The 18,365-nt window shown below is 39.2% G+C and overlaps 1 protein-coding gene across 2 annotated transcripts in view; it reads right to left on the bottom strand.

Moving 5' to 3' along the window:
* Positions 1 to 11,721, bottom strand: part of ABCA3 (ATP binding cassette subfamily A member 3) — a 36,946-nt gene extending 25,225 nt beyond the window's left edge. Inside the window, exon 1 of one of the 2 annotated variants that reach the window (XM_072417656.1) lies at positions 11,226 to 11,721. The gene's annotated coding sequence lies outside the window, so the exon portion shown is untranslated. Of the gene's footprint in view, positions 1 to 67; positions 143 to 11,225 lie in introns of those variants that run through there. The other variant, XM_072417657.1, reaches the window with a different exon arrangement.
* Positions 11,722 to 18,365: the final 6,644 nt, after the last annotated feature.

Below are 18,365 nucleotides of genomic sequence, written 5' to 3'. Positions count from 1 at the left end.
TTTACGTGACGTGTAGCAATTCTTGAGTAAAGGTTCGCTTAATGCAGAGAATTCTGCCCTTTCTTACCAACACTAGGCAAATCCCATTGGAAAATGAAGCCTGTGCTGGTCTGTGAGCTTTCTGCAGCAGACTGTTTTACTTATTCTGCACACTTCAATGTAATAAGGAAGGGTACAACCTCAAATTGTGTAATGTTCTTTGCAATATACCAGTCCACTCTTAATAAGTAGAAATCCCAGATTTGCTCTCCTTGAACACCAAGCTCTTGTCGCTCAAGTGTCCCAGAAGTTTACCAAATAGGGAGAGTGAAGCACTTCTGTAGGGGGATGGAGAAGGAAAATGACGCAGAGTATTGCAAAACATGAATGCCAGAAAGGGAAGCTATGCAGAGTGAGCACACCTGAAGAGGGGAGATGAAACAATGATATAGATATGATAATGGCAAGAGCCACCACAGAGATTGAAGAAGATAAAATTATATTTATTGAAAAGCCATTGGAATCAAAGTAAACCTGAGCAATTTAAAAAGGGCATACAATTAAAAAATGAACTTTTTAGCAAATCCAAACAGTAGATCTTAAAATATGAGCAGCTGAAACTACAAACAAATTTCCCAACTTGTGTTGTACAAGTTGTCCTCTACCATGGCCAAACACCCATACACCATTCAAACCTCCCAGTCGGTCATGTAATATCATGGATGGCTTCATTGACCAATGGGAAGGCTCAGGATATGGGAAAGAATTTACAGATTGAGGATTAAGGGAAAAATTCCAATGTTCCCTGCAAAGTAGGGCAGACCCAGCCTGTGTTTCATTACTGGACCCCCTTGAAAATGTTGTGTTGTACCCACATCCTCCAGTATCATACAATAACTGTGTACTGTAGTCTTCTTCATGGGTAAATAAGGCATCCCCCTGAAAATAAGCCCTAGAGCATATTTTGGCCTTCAAAAAAAAATAAGACAGTGTCTTATCATCGGGGAAACAGGGTATATATATATTAACATGTATGTGCACTCCAGCTATATATATATATATATATATATATATATATATATATATATATAAAGCTGGAGTTCACATACATGTTAGGTGCCCAGAGTCCAAGATTTTCACGCATGGTTTGAGTGTCTACGAAGTTCAAATATTTTCCTGGCCAATCTTAGGAACAAGGAGGTTACATATACATTATACAGGTTTGTGTGTATTGGAGGCATCAAGGGATCAAATCATGGTATTCTATAACTTACGAAAGTCTAATTCAGAATGTTTTCTATCCTCAGAGCAATTTAGTGTTGTATGGTTGGTGGAGAACGATTTAGTGTTGAATAGTTGCAGGCAATAATTATGAACTCTGAGCATACAACGAAATATATAGCTGAACAAATATCATCCAATACACTATGTGCGCGTAATTTACATAATGTCCCTGTGTTCCCTCCAGGAAATCCGTTTTGCCCCTCATCTATAAAATCATCTATTTAGGTAATTGGTTCCCCTGTTCTAACCAAAACTAACAAATAATTATGCAGGGCAAACTGGCGAACCACCTTATACTTCCCAGTGCTCACCCAGAGCCGAGGTCCTCTCAGCATCTACAAGAGGTGAGATTTTAATGCAATGCAACTGTCTAGAAACAGCAGGCACTCTGCAGCTCTGGATCAGTGGACCCCCCTACACAGAAACGGCATGGGACCTAGTGCAGGGTTTAAAGGAACCTTCTAAAGGAAGGGAGGAAAAAGAGCCGGTAAGATGAGTTCGAGGATGTGGAAGGTGGTGCACAGAAAACTTTATTTTTGCCTAACTTGGGGCTTTAAGTCTATACAATTTTATTTTTACCAAAACACACATTGATTTTATAGCTATAGTCTGTGTTTTCCCTTTACTTTATTTAAATGATCTGTGACCAATTGATAAAATATTTCTGTTTAAAGGTAAATATGCTAAAATGATTTACTCCTTCTAATGTATATTATATAATATGGATCTCATATACTCTTCAGTTTTACCCTTACACACAGCACACGCGGACAAACTGATCTGCAATTAACACTATTTATGTACTTGTATATATTGGTAAAAAATACAAAGAAATTAGGAATAGGAAGTATGAATATTTTACCCTAAAAGTATAGAAAAACAAATTAGAGACATACAATATATATTGATGTAACTTTAGTGATTGATTATTTAAATGGACAAGACACAGCCTGACATTTAGTTTCCTTTGGTATGTATTTAGCATGGAACCCCTTCACCCCTATGCCATATGCCAGACGTCAGGTACAGGCAGTCCTAGATAACCTGCGGGCATTAAGTAATCAGATGAACCTCTTTGTGTACACCAGAGGGCACAAACACAGCAAACAAAGTGAGTGAGTCAATTGTATCTTTTAAAAAACCCAAACCAAACACACCTAAATATATACCCAATCCCCTAGCAGATGCATACTCTAACATGTATGCCATATTGTGTAAAAAGAAAATTGAATGATTTTAGGTTGGACATAAAAATCTTTTTCTATGCTGAAATGCAGCCGCTACTTCATAGGGCCTAATCACACCATGTCCATTGGGCTGTGTTGTCCTGTGCAGACCCAAAACAATAACAAAAAACATTGCTTTTAATAAGCTCGGGTAACACACATGTGCTGTACTGATAATGTGCTTGGTAAAAATGAAACAATCTGCATTTAAACCCAGCGGGATGTGCTGCAACGCATATCTATTCAAAGCCCACTGCAAGGCATAATGATAAAGAAAGAAGGGAAATATAGAATGGGAAAAAACATTCATACTAACTCATCAAATGGCACTCTCTTGTAAAACCCAGGAAACCAATTACAAAATAGTGGCCCGGTGGTATATATGCCCGACAGATATTCACAGGATATCACCATCATCCTCTGACGCATGTTGGCGGTGTCATGTACACCGGGGTACTATGTTGCATATATGGTGGGACTGTTCTGACATTCGCAGCCTCTGGAATCAGATCATTGTATTATACAATAAGGCGACTGACTCTGACTTAACACTAACGCCCAAAATGGCCTTATTATCTATCCTCCCTGGTCTATAAAATCAAATAAACGGGATGTCCTTAGGCATTTTTTAAACGCAGCTAGGACAATAATACCAAGGAAATGGAAGCAGCTCATAGCACCATCTTTAAGGGAATGGCTTACTGAGTTGGAAAGAATACAACGGATGGAGTATCTGGTTGCGGAGGACGAGAATAGGACGGAGCAATACAAACTCACGTGGTCCATGTGGGACTGGTTTAAGGAATCACCTCAGTTTAAAATGCTTTGGCCATAGGCACTACATTACTCAAGGGCAGAATAGAAATTGCTCCGGTTTATAGGGACGTTCAACACAAGCGAGTGCACTGCTACTGGGCCAGTCAGGCCTCCTCTTGTCCCTCATGTTCCCTTAACCTTACCTTCTTTCCCCCTCTGGTTTTCCCTTCCCCTCTTCATAGTTGACCGGGAGACTGTTCTTGTAATGGTCCTCGGTCATTGAGTTGTATGGTTTGCACTTGAACAATGACATGTCACTTGTTCTATATCACTGCACGTGTCGGGGTACTCCCCCAAATATTTTTCCATAATGTCGTGTGTTTTTTGTAAACCTTGTGTCATGTATATATCTGTTAATTTGTTGTTATAACCAATAAAAACGATTGAAACAAAAAGAGGCATGCTAGGAGGTCCTTGGGTACATGTCGGAGGTGGAGACAGAAGAAGGCAAAGGTTACAACTCCATATCTTCTCTACACGGCCTGGGATGTGGGGTCACAACCACCTTATGGCATGTATTAAGGGTTTTCAACAACTCATTTCAACAAAATTGCTTGGTTTTCATAACTTAGTCTTAACTCTAGAAATAAATAAAAAAGAACAGTAGTACAGTGCAGTGGTGTTACCCCTAAATGTTTGTTTTGTCCAAGTTGGGGTGGGTTGGGGATAAACAGCACATTACCTTACCATTTCCTTTACCCCTGCAGCAAATGGAATTCTTCCCTCTCTTCAATGGTTGCGGTTGTGGAAGGGCCTCCGGCATTGTCATTTACAGTGAAGGGCTATTGGTCTTAGATATTAGGAAGTGACGTCAAAACCTGCAACCACAGCACAGAGCACCCAAGAGAAGGGGATGCAGGGGACCTTCCATGAGAGAAGAAGCTTGCAGGAGTTAGGGATAAGGCAAGCAGCAACAAACATTTTAACAATTGCAGTGCAGTTTTCAGGTTTTATTAGAATTAGATTTAAAACATGAATGGTTCTTTTCAGGTACTTTAGGATCAGCTATATCTAATAAGCCACAATTTATTTCCTCTATTTATTACATGCAAATAAATACCTGGTAAAGCTGAAGATATCTTGTATTTTATGGCCCCTCTACCTAACCACAGGCTGCAAACGTTATAGTAGTGTTGTCACCACATTGTGGTTACATTAGGCCCATAGGACAAAGACTTGATATAGAATGTGCCTGTTCTGTTGTCAGACAGTCATCTGCAATGTAAATGTTACAAAAGGCTAATGGGATAATGACAATGTCATCAATGGCAGATAGTGCTGCTTCAATCACAACACATCCGTGCACCTTGAATAGAAGGTAGATTGCAGTTGTTTAAATTGGAGGTCTGTCTATATATTACTACTGCAAAACCTAAAAACTTTTATTTAATTAAGCACTGTATATGTTTTTATGCCATGTGAAACAAGTTCACATCCCAGTGACCAAAAATAACAATAATTCATAAAAATAACAAAGCATTCCTTTAGCCAACACTTCTTTCCATAGGACTTCAAATATAGCACCTCGGCAAGAAACCATGCTGCTTACAATGGCCTCAAATAAAATTATAATTGGTACAGTGCTGGACGGGAGAAAGCAGTCCACAAAGGCGTATATATCCAATGTTTATAATCCCAGCTCAGAAATAATATTTATACCTCAGTACTTTAAATTAGTAGAGCGGAAGAATAGAAGCAGAAGCCTGGCTGTAGCGGTTCCTAGGTTCTTACATGTTTTGTACAAGGCTGAAGGCAGTTAATAGCCCACAAGACGTTCTCATCTGTGCCAGACCTCTTCTGAATTACCAGTCTGGGTGCACCGGACAACACACATTTCCGAAACACAAGGCTCGTTGGTTTTTATAATCTAATACATGTGTTTAACAGGGAACAGGGAATGCAAATAGCAAAGCTGATGTACAAAGTGCAGTGACTCATACAAACCAAATATATTTTAATAAGGTGAAGTCAATGCAATACAGGAAAGAGATCTGAATGATTAGTACGGAATTCTGCATTCTTCTCTTCATACCTTCATCTTTTTCATGCCCCGGATGCTTCAAGCAGCAGGCTAGGGGTAATATGCACGTATAGAATTATCATTAACAAGGCACAGTGTTCAATGTGTACAGGGTGCAGGATAGCTGGCACCCTTCCATACACAAGCACATGTTTTAAAGCAGACCGAGTGAAATTGTTCCTAAGCGACACAACACTAACTATCAATGCTGAGCACCTTATGGTGTCTGCAGATACCGTTTTAGTCTTTAAATTATCCTCAGGTCTCTATGGAGCCTCGCTATTAGAGTCATAGACTGCACATGGGACCTCATTCTATGCTCAAATCATAATTAATCCCCCTTCTGCCACTATGCCTTGAATCTAGCATCCACCTGTCAAAAACATGAGCGTTGGAAAGTAGTAGAAGCTTTGGGAATTATTTTTGCTTATTGATATGGAATAGGGCTTAGCACCAGTATTATTATTATTATTATTAAACAGGATATAAATAGCGCCAACATATTACGCAGCGCTGTACATTACATAGGGGGTGCAAATGACAAACAGATACAGACAGTGGCACAGAAGGAGAGGACCCTGCCCAGAGGAGCTTACAATCTAGGAGGTGGGGGAATTAACACACAATAGGGGAGATATGGAATGATGGGAAGTAGTGATGGTTTCAAAAGACAGAAGAAGAGGCAAGTTTGAAAAAATGGGTTTTGAGCACTTCAAATGAGCAGAAAGTAGGAGCAAGGCAAACAGGATGAGGAAGACCATTCCAGAGAGTCGGGGCAGCTCTAGGAAAGTCTTGGAGCCGTGCGTGTGATGAGGTTATGAGTGAGGAAATCATTAGTAGGTCATTGGAGGAGCAAAGAGAGCGGATAGGGGATAGGTCAGAAAGGTAAGTGGGACAAGAACTGTGGAGGGATTTGAAGGCAAAGCACAGAAGCTTGAATTTTATTCTAAGGTGAAATGGAAGCCAATGAAGAGAACTGCAGAGAGGCAGCAGAAGAGGAGCGGTGGGAAGGATGGATGAGTCTGGCTGCAACATTCATATTAGATGCCAGAGAGGAGGAGGTTACAGTAGTCCAGACGAGAGATGATAAGAGCGTGTACAAGGAGTTTGGTGTGTAGGAACAAGCAGCCATATTTACAACCTGGGACTCAGGGATTTAGGTTTGAACACGAATACAGATATACTTGTGATGCTATTTCAGAGATATTTTTGACCAGATCAGAGTAATCTTAAAGTATATGTAAACCCCCACCAAAAAAAAAAAAAATGTTTGGTCTGCTAAATATACAAGACTACATGTTTTGTTACACAAAAAGAAATTCTGCTGATTTCTTCAGAAATTATTATAACTTTTTGGGCTCATTTCCTGTAGGTTATGGAGATACAAAGAGGTCTGTGTTCCTTGTACAAATACAGTAGACAGGGCTGACACCCAATGCTTAGGAACTCGGAGCTGTATTGCACCAAAGAGGAAGTAGCTTTCTATATTTTTGGCACATCAGCAGATATTTTTCTGTACTTGCAGAGTTTAAAAAAAGGATTTAACACTGGAAATGTTTATGTACAGGGGAAAACTTGTTTAGTATGTTACGTTTTTTTATTTTTTGCTACAGTAGGAAAAATAATTTTTTTTTTTTTTTTTTTTTTTTTTTAACGGGAGCGGGTTGCACTTTCTGTCTTAGTGACACCAAAACAAGCAATAAAAGAAATGGGTGTCACTGTGACATAGGAAGGGACAAAGCCTTACAGGGTATATAACAAAATTTTTCACTGTACAAAATGTTTTTTGTGTGTTTTTCTTAACAGATTCCCCAGAAATTACTTTTAGGATGAGTAGGAAGACGTTGTAGGCGGGTGGTCAAAAATGTGTAAGGCACATTGTTGTTGCCATAGGAATCTCCTCTAATCTTGTCAGTCTTTTAAAGCCCCTGTATTTTTGTTCTAAGTTTCTAATGCCCACCCCCTAAAATGAGTCCAATTTTGTATTATACCCCAACTGTCCATAGCCCTTGTATCGTGACTAAACTTTTCAGTTTGGGTTTTACTGTTGGGTTGTTACTCCAAAGTACTGGGTGGTGCACCCGGCTAAAAGGTGCTAGGGAGAACACTGAGCTTGTGTTGCTAAAAGGGAAACTTCTCATCATTTCCTGTCTCAATCACGGAGGTAGAGCTTGCCAACATGGAACAAAAGGCAGCAACAAAAACCTGACAAAGATGGGCTAGAGCTAGGCATTACTACTGACAATTTAGCTGCATTAATAGGTCTACATTTTGGTGCAGGAATGTCACTATTTATCAGGATGTAGCTCAATATCACAGAACCTTCTAGTAGTAGAATACACAAGCTATTATGTACATAATACCACCATCTAACATATACGCCATCTGTTCCACAACCCCATTGAAAATCTCACCATCCCCCTAACCCAAGCTAAACCAGACCTTTCCATTCAACAAACCACCCCAATCACCTAACAATAAATACCCTGAATACTATTAACCCCAGGGATTGAAAGCCTGTTCTTAAAGCTCCAAAACACGGCTCTACGATATATGAAATCATTATGAAGGCAGGGAACAAACTGTATTCATAGTGTAAGTCTTTGTATTTGTCAGAGAATTGGAGAGTTCAAACTTCTGCCAGATTTTTATTGCTATAGTATAAAATGTTTATATTTCTTTGAAAGGTTTCCTATGTGATTGTATTTGCCAGCAGAAAATGAGGAGTGAGATGGGTGTGTATGTCATAACAAACTTCCGGTTTCCAGATCTCACTTTATTCCCTATGGATTTGCTTCCATGAAACAGAAGCAAGTATCTATCACTGTACGTGAAGGGTAGCTACAGATGTTAAACCAAAAACAATAAGTAACGAGATCTATGACAATTTGTGTTGGAATCGCAAACAATTGGAACCTTTAAGTGCTCAGTCTTGTAATGATGATACAAATGAGCACAGTTAGGTGGAAGTAATAAACACATACCTCTCCTTATCTCTATAACCTCTACTTCTCTATTCACAGGCTGGAGATAACCTAGGTCTAGGGGAAGCGAGATGAATAATATTGTCCTTCAGAGAGAAGACATCTAGAAAAATACATCTGGACTGAAGGTAAACATTGCAGAAAACTTCGCTTTGGAATTTACATTTTTTTTTGGCTGGAGTTGTGCCAAGCCAACAATGCAAACAGCTGCACAAGTATACTTATTGTTATAATAATAAAAAAAAATAATGCTGACTACTATTCTGTCCGTAAAACAGGACCTTGCCAACTGAACGAATAACAAGTCGAGACATCAGTAATTGTTGCTGATGACAAATTTAAAATCTGTTTGGGCAGCTTGACCACAATGTCCAACAATATGATGCAAAATCCACAACTTCCATGTTTAATATAAGAGTCAAATATTCTGACATATATATGAATGTTATTAGAACACAGATCTTTGTGTAAGGATATACCCAACCAAGGGATCCTCATGACAGCACAGAAATAGACCAAAGCCAGCTTATTGGGTGGCATTTGATTTTCAATTCTCTCCAGCCCCTGTTAGCTGGGCACACCGCCCGGCACTTTTCAGTAAACACCCGGCTGTGTTTGGGTGTTTACTGATAAGGTCACAACACAGGGGCTGCCGCCACCTACAATTTTTTCCCACCCATGTATTAAAACACATTTCTGTGTTCAACATTGCACACTTATACAGGTAGTCCCCGCGTTAAGGAGATCCGACATACAGACATGTCGCCTCCTCGGGGCTTCCCTGCTGGCTATGTGCAAAACAGAGGCTTAAAGGGGGCGGTTTGCATGACTTGTAGAAGAAATCTGTTGCTAAACACATGAGGTTGTGGGTGATTTTAGGGGGCTGAGCTCATTCTGCAACCTCTTGAAACTCTTTAATGACCAAGACAAACTCTGCAGTTGTTTCATATCAAAGCACAGCTTGCTCCAAAAATTATTGAATGTAAGGCTCCATTAAATTTTTTTTTTTTTTTGCGGATTAGCTCACAAGTACATTTTATACAGTTAACTGACACCACACTGCCTAATATTATGCTGAGACAAACATCTGTCCTAATTATATTTATTAAAATAATTGTACCTGTTCCCACTTACATACTAATTCAACTTAAGAACAAACCTACAGTCCCTATCTCGTATGTAACCCGGGGACTACCTGTATGCAGTATGGATCAATTATCATGACTGCAGCTGGATAGATTTCCAAACATATGATCCGTTAAATCAGCAACATATGCCAACATCTATGAATATAGAGGTTCCACCTACACATTCCATTAATTTGGATCCTGTGGGGCAAATTGCAGACCTAAACCTATCAAAGGAGAAGATACCAGTTCCTGAAAATTCTAGTTGTCTGGCTATGCTGACCTCCTTGTTTTAGTATTTTCTTTGTCACTGATCTGGAAGGAGGATAAAAATCATTCCCTCTGGATCAGTCACTCAAAGCATAGAAACAAGAGGGTCAGCCAGGCAACTAGCATTTATAGGCATTGGAAGCTTTGTGATAGATTGAATATTAGTAACATTTACCAGGTGTGGACAGTTTTAGCAGTCGCTTTTTTCCACCATAAACAAATCAAATTGTAGCCTGATACAGAGAATTCTGGTACAATACTGCACACATATGCACAGAAATAAATAGGAATCATTCTCCCTGGAGAATCTCAGCTGATTCTGTACAATAAATTAGGTGCTGCTTGTCACAGTCAGTCAGCTGGCATGCATTGTCCTGCTGATGAGCATAATGGGTGACAAAAGGCTTCTTCTGAAAGCCTAATCCTTAAGAAAATCATCAAAAGCTGTAGCATAGAATACACTGAAAGCCATCATTGTACAACCGGAACAAAACTTACATTTTTGCTCCCGGCAATGTGAGTTACCCCTTTCCCATTCAGGGGTAAGAAAATGAAGTCACATGATAGGTTTTTGGAAAAGCCTTCTATGAAGATCAGACATCAGGGAGATTAGGAGGATTGTGGAAGCCCTGAGCAATTCTACCTCGCCTGCAAGATTACAGAGACAGCCCTATCATTACCAGCTGCTGTTTACACAACCAGTAAATGACCGATGTTCAATCATAAGCAAGCTTTAATATTAGGCAAGGTTCAGTAGCATGCAATAAACCATTTATTTACTAAAGTCAGATCAGTGATAATAAATTTATAATAAAGAATCGTAGTTGTATAATATGTATTGTTAATAATTTATTCATTCTAAAAGGTAACTCAACCCAAATATACAGATATATATATATATATATATATATATATATATATCGCACTATGAAGTGTACTCCCTCTTATTCAGGTGCGCCACTTTTCAGTAACCATCCGGCTGTTTTTGGGTGGTTGCTGAAAAGTTGGGTGACAATACAGAGGCTGCCACCCACCTACAGTCACCCACTGCCAGTTAAAATAAAAACTTATGCACTACATGCCTAGATGTGTATGATCTGTTATTTATGCAATGACAGCCCATTCCAGCAAAGTCATCAAAATACACGATTCTCGGAGCGCTGAATGTTGTTGGTGTCCCCCGCAACCCACTATGGTACATCCCACCAGCCCCTACCTCGCTATAGAACTCAATGGAGATGAAGATATTACAGGGAGCAACCACTAAGCACAACAGGGGAACACAAGTATTTAACAATCCTGAAAATAGCAAATGCTGATTTTGCCAAGAGCTTTTTAATGATAAAGGTGACGGAATATTTCCGACCAGTTACAAAATCAAGTCCTATATCGCAATCTTTTATTAATCTTTATGACAAGATACAGCAACGCCATATTGTTTAACATTGCAAAGAAAAGTTCTATGGACCCCAAACCACTGCACACTCGCCCCATAAATATTGTTTTTTGGTCATCTTACCGCTATGAGAATTCCAGATAGAAAAGCCGGGCTTTTAGATGGCACTGAGAGAGGACATAGAGGATGCCATTGGGGTGCCAGGGAATGGTGGTAGGCTCTTCTTGGCATGTATATAGACAAGGGCCTGCTAATTAGGATTCTTCATAGCAGATGATCTCTCTGGAAAGTTGTGATACTATTTCCTCCTTGGATTTGCTGTAGTGTGCACAGTTACATCCTATAGGTCAGGGTGCAGGATCTTCATAAGGTGCAGTAAGTGATGAGCTCCCAGCTGAGCCTGCTCTTTGTGTATGACCAGGCCTCTGGAAGGACTGCAGTCCCAGCTCTCCTCCTGCAGGCTGTCTCTGCTCAGCAGCTCGCCATGTCCTAGCCCTCTCGGCCCGTCTCTGCAGGCTGTCTCTTGCTGCAGGTGCAGCCGTCTCTCCCCTATTCTCTCCCAGGGAATTCAGACAGCCGGTGACGTCACCGCCCTCCAGAGAAACAAACTCCAGCCGCATCCGCCAGCCACTTCCGGGTTAGATCACATGACACTTGATCTGGATGTTGTCATGTGACTTTATCCACCCACCCCCCAAACTATAGAAGGTGCAGCTTTGTGTGTTTTGCCAATGCACAAAGCTTTTACACCTGCCTAGGGCTGTCCAGCCTTGTGACTGACATAAATAAGCAAATGCTGCTGTGTTAGTTTTGTGAACTGACCCTGTATGGGGGAGGTGAATGTCAACAGCTGCTAGGCAAGGCTAGCACAAAAAACACATTATTGTGGATACTTCCCCCACCTCCTAGATTGTAAGCTCTTCGGGCAGAGTCCTCTCCTCCTCCTGTGTGATTGCCTGTATCGCTCAGTCATTTGCAACCCCTATTTAATGTACAGCACTGCGTTATATTTCAGCGCTATATAAATCCTGGTAAATAATAAAAATATATACACATGTCCGATGATTCTTGCCCGATATGAAAGTCTGACACATACAGAGGTCACATGATGTCATTCATGAATCTGTCCTGACGTATCCATGAACGACAATAAACGACTGCTGTACAAGTCAATGGAGAAGTGCACAGCGGGGTGCTGCTGGTTCATTCTGCCCCCTTACCTATGTGTACAACACTGGTTCATTCATCTGGCACTCTTTTGTTGTTGGAAACAATCACAAAATATTGTTTCCAGCAACAAAAATTGAAAGTTTTTTCATCTCCCTATCTACTCACTCACTCCTTCCTTCCATCTACAACCCCGTGTTCTCTACCCCCCCTAATATTGTATGTATGTATATCTGAAAAATATGGCTTTGGGTGTTTTGTTTATGTTTATACCAGAATTTGAGTAGTTGTATGGCTAATAAGCATTAATAACAATTTGGTAGTCACATTAGCACGACTCTGGTTTAACACTATGACCACAATTTACTACTTGATCACTGCTTGGAAGGCAATTAAATAAAAACATTGGTATTAATGTATTTATTCTATGGGAAGCATGGTGGTTCAGGGGTAAGTGCTCCACCCTTTGCAACACTAGGTCCCAGATTCGACTCTCGGCCAGGACTCTATCTGCATGGAGTTTGCTGGTTCTCCCTGTGTTTGCCTTGGTTTCCTCCCACATTCCAAAAACATGTAGTTAGGTTAATTGGCTTCCTCCTAAATTGACCTTGGACTATTTTAAAGGCTAGTGACATGACTGTGGACCTTGTACAGCACTGCGTAATATGATATCACCATATGAATACTGTGTAATAAAAATGTGTATCTGTTATTGCCCCAAGTTTGATGTGCTTTATCACTTTCAGTCTGTTCTAATTATTTTATGTTGTATGTTTCCTCAATTTTTATTTGCCTTTCCTTTAATATGTATGGGTAGCACAGTGGCTTTTGCAGCGCTAGGTCCCAGGTTCAAGTCTCAGACAGGACACTATCTGCATGGAGTTTGCAGGTGCTTTCATGTGGGTTTCCTCTGGGTACTCTAGTTTCCTCCCACATTCCAAAAACATGCAGTTCGGTTGATTAACTTACCACCAAAATTGCCCCTTAGACTGTGTTAAAGACATATGGTTGAGGTAGGGACATTAGATTGTGCGCTCCTTTGAGGGACAGCTAATGTCATGACTATGGGCTTTGTACAGCGCTGCGTATTATGTCTGCACTGTATATTAATAATATGTATATTTGGATACCGTTCCTATTCTGTTGACTGTTAAATATGAAAACTAATAAACTTGATTGAAACAAAAATTAATTATTTTGAATTGATTCAACAGAAACATCAAATCTATAAAAACAATTCTATTGGGTACTATATTAATTTAAAATTGGGTTGCGATGTTATAGATACAAAAACAACACGGTAATTCGTACACATGGTAGAGGATAACAGAACTGATCTGTCAGGATGGTTTGTTTCTTTGCATCACTGTGGTCATCTTTTGATGCTGTTAGGTTATTTTTTAAATTAGCATATATCTTAGGACATGCCAGCCAAAGTTTGTTGCACTTTAGCTTTAAGTGGATCATCAATTTTTGACATCCTTGGATGCTTTTTAATGAAACCTCATCTAGCGATATGCCAGTAATTGGTGAATTACAGCTATCAAAGGTGTACGTAGCTTAGAAGCAGCGTAACTTGTTATAGCAGTGTTTCTTGACCTTTATAACATTGGAGAACCGTTGAAATAACTTTCAGGTTTTTGGGAACCCCTGCTATATTTACTATATCCACAGCTCACAGTATATTACCATAGTGGTCAGTGGGGAGACCTGTTCAGATAGCCAAAAGATCATTGGTGTGATTTAAACTGACCTGAGAGGTACAAATTGCTGAAGGAACCCCGAGCAACCTCTGGAGGAACCCTGGAGTTCCAAGGAACCCTGGTTTAGAAACCCTGCTCTAGTGCTTGCCCTCCTCCCCCACTGTGGAGTAATATATATATTGTCAATGCTTGTAATAACATACTCTGCCTTCCTTTTTTCCAGGTGAATACTATGGCTGGGCTGGCTGAAGAGAACAAAAGAGCTGCCTCATTGCTAAGACCTGAGCTTACTGTAGAATTTCTGGTTGTATCTTTAAATCTGCATCTAGTGACCTATACATATATATACCCTAAAATAATTTGCAAGTGTTGTGATTGTTAATCAACACAAAAAGCTGCCTTCTTCCATGTATTAGGCACTGTCTAGCGTGGTGCTGTCCATGTTTGCCATCCTGATTCCTGCAGACACATTCACATACCGGTATATCTTGAGCATCCTTTTCTGGACCGGTGACCCAGGAGTATATAATTCTGAAACCTTTTAGATATTTATTTTTAGCATGCATGTACTGGTATTGGAACTTCAACATTCTTCAAGCAGGGAGAGATCTCCTTTTATTTGCTGCTGTGTTTTAGGACAAATTTATATTTACATTTACTCCTTGAAACAACTATTAGACAAAAACACCTGCATCACATGCAATGACACATTTCACTCACCTATAGTAATTTACAGTCTATGTAACCCTTCCACATATTAAAAGACATACATTGCAGAATGGTGTTTTTGCAGTCAGATATTAACAGGCTGTTAATAAAAATGAATTTTCAACATGCATTGAATGATTTCTAAAGCTTTATGTCACCAGCCTCAAAGCTTATACATTATTAAAAGATATAAATACAGTATATTAACATGAAGCCATAGATGAATGGGCTTTAGCCCAAAGAAAAAATATTACATCTCTTTACAAGAATGACTTATTGAATAGGGAAGAAAAGTTAATTTCCAATTTCTCAATCAGAATGGGTTCTAAAGAAGAAATGTTGGGGTTGTAGATGGTGTCAGTGTTGGTAAATGGTGTCTTTTGCATTCCAATGCAGTGCTTCTCAAAATTATGCTAACACTTAGAAAGACTACATTGACATGTTTTGCATCCAAAGAAATATAATGCAAAGCAAGTCAAATGCAGCCTGGGATCTGACATTCATACTGCAAGTAAATGAGAATCTGCTGACCTTCGTTTGTCAAAAACATAACAACATCCGTCTATGAATACAGACCATTAAAACACAAGAATGTCATTCTATGTGTTACATACATTTTTGGTATTTTTTGGACTTGAAATATTGAAGACATGAATGTGATGGCAGATGTTTTCCTGATAACTGATTTGATGAACAATATTCGGAGAAGAGTGTAAAACAGTTTTTGTGTCTCTTCTGGGGAGGATAGCTGACTCTACGTGTATTGGTGACGTTGTCATTAAAAATTCAGAAATAACCTCTTTATAATCTGTTTTCACCAGGTGGGGAGTTTCCATTTAGGAATATTGTCTAAAAGAGCTCTTCCCCTTCCTTTGGAGAGTTTTTCACTTTTATTCCTAGAAGTGAACGAAAATCCCCTCGATGGGGCACAAATAGCGTCAATAAAATGACGGGTTTTAGTCCTTTCATACTTAAGATGTTTTGGCTCACGCCTTCTCTGTGTGTGTATGTATATATCTATCTATCTATATATATATATATATATATATATATACAAAGAGTTAATAATGACATTTGTTCCACTTTGGCTTAAATGGTGTAACAATGGGGATGAGATATTTTAAGGATTTTTAAGGGTGTCCTCCGGGATATGTTAACTTCTCTTAAACTAATGTGTCAGGAAAGCTTTTTTTTTTTTTTTCAAGAAATAAAGAGATGGTATTTTCCAGGACTGTGCAAAAATTTACCACGTGGCAATAAAGATAAATGTAATGAGCCTTCTTTGTTGAGGGATCGCTTCCATGTTTAAAGATCACCATCTAGTAATGGTAATTGTGCAAAAAAAAATTACCCACAGTAATGCACTTCCTGTACCTAGGCAGTCCATTTCTTTAGCCAAATAGCTGTAAATCTACAGCGTGAAATCATGTAAGGCACTGCTGCTAAATACTGGAAATTTAGTAAAATTTTTGGTGATGGGCTTGCTGGAAAGGAAGCTGTATCTGTGGACCTACAGTGCAAGATACTCACTGCTTCTGCTTTAGTCATTTAGTGGATCTGTGCTTCTTCTACCTGTCCTGCTGCTGATTGATCATATCCCACTAGTCATGAAGGGGGCAGTTTTGACATGAGGAACTAGAACTGAAGGCCTGCTCCTGAACAAAAGTGACCACCTTTCTACCAAAGCACAATGTAGCACAAATCAGTAAAAGGAGAAAAGATCAGATTCTTGGAGGCAAATACTGCAGATGAAGCCTTTGCCCTCCTTGCCTTTTTTGGGCACAGCTTCCACAGTACAGGTATTTTTTTATATGCCACCTTAGTGATGCTCTGCTTCCTAGGAGAGCTTTCTATTGGCCCCATCAGACATATAATGCAATAACCTGCACAGTCAGCTAACTTGCTTGTATCTCCTCTTATTTTAGTTTTTGCATTATTTGTTGTGGCATCCCTTCTGATAGGATTCACTCTTGTTTGCCCTGGTTACAGTTGTGATGAAAAAGCCCAAATGTTATGGTTGGCATCTGCACAGCAATAAAAGTAAAATCCTTTTACTGGGATACCTATGACAATTGTCTAGAAAGGATTTTCCCTGTTCAATTCCTGTTGTGTCTTTAGGACACAGACTGCAGGAAATGAGAAGCATAGGGGCTTTAGCAAAATCAAATCTGGTTATAAATACACCTTTAACAACAACATATACAAAAAATGAAAACTTTTTAGGCACTCTCATTGGCCACACATTATGCCTTTGCTACCCCTAAGTTTTGTGCCACTGGCATTTTGTCATTGGCTTTGCTTACAAGGCTACCGGATTATAACCACAATGGCTTGCATGGATGTTGTGATGCTGACCCCACACTTTAAACTGAATGGGACATTTATAAAGTACATTGCCTGGAGGAGCACCACTGGCTTAACAGATTTCTCTATGTTGCTTTAAGCAGAGAGCATTTTGTGAGTTAATGTAGGCTAACCAACCTAAATTTAAGGAATGGTTATGGGTATTTATATTTATGGGTAGCCTAACAAATAAATAGAGAGTAGATAGCAATATTGCTCTTCATTATGAATGCACACTAAGTGCCTTCTGGAGCCATCAGGATACCAAACCAGACTCCCATAGACCTCATTCTTTGTGCCTAATCTTTATTCCTTTTTTTCCATAAGAAACAGACTCCTTAACTAAAACACAACTTGTGGAACTTGCATGAAGCCTACATTTCTTTTTAGTATTTTTTTTTAAAGACTTTTTCCCTATAATCCATTATTCATGTCTTCATGAGTGTTGTATGGTAATATGTGAATTGTTGACCTCCTCTTGGATATGCAAAAAAAAACACTTTGAAATCACAGACAGTGACACTAGACATCCCTTTTAAAGAAGTGGAATGTGAATTGGGGGGGTGGGAACATATCCCAATGGAGCTGACTTTAACAAGACCCTATGGAGGCAAAGACTAATCATTTCAGTAAATTAAAATTTGGAGGATATGGTGTTTAAATTACCCAGATTACCCGTTTTTTTTATGTTTTATTGGTAACAGGGTCTCTTTCAACGCAGGCTTTTCTTACCCAAATTTTGCAGTAATATCCTGTGTTCAGACTCTTAGAATGCTTGCTGCTTTATGTTTATACTGGATACTTTCAGCGCACATGACTGTTTGTTCAGCAGCTAGCTTTACTGTTTTCTATGTTGGTAAATCAGAGGGTGGTGATATTACTGGATCAATACCGTGATAAACAAGATCATTTGTTTTTGTGAAACAGGAACAGATGGAACGTTAAGACTGTAAACTATTTTGAAGAAGAAAATATCTGCAGGAAAAAATGTTTAATCTGAATTCCTGACATAAAACAGAATGTATTTGTAGCAGGGACCTGTTTACAAATGTCAGCTTATTATATATATTTTTTATACTTTCATAGGTATTATAAGGTTTTTAGGCTGAGTCATCATTATCTCAAGACTGAATTCCAAGGAGTAGGCTGACATTTCTCTTATTTGAAATCTAAATGTTATTTCACAACCAGAAGCTGGCAGAAAGCCTAGCTATTCTGTGAATTTGTTAAATATAACAAGGTTTTATGGCCTATGGGAAGATGATTGCAGAATTTTGCAAATGTGTAAAGCACAACTGTACATTTTATTTTAAAAGAGACCCTATCACCAGACCATTTATAT

This window comes from Pyxicephalus adspersus, chromosome 7 (genome assembly GCF_032062135.1).
Source record: "Pyxicephalus adspersus chromosome 7, UCB_Pads_2.0, whole genome shotgun sequence".
Taxonomy (NCBI): domain Eukaryota; kingdom Metazoa; phylum Chordata; class Amphibia; order Anura; family Pyxicephalidae; genus Pyxicephalus; species Pyxicephalus adspersus.
The sequence above is the reverse complement of the archived record's forward strand: the minus strand, read 5'-3'. Positions and strand labels throughout refer to the sequence as shown.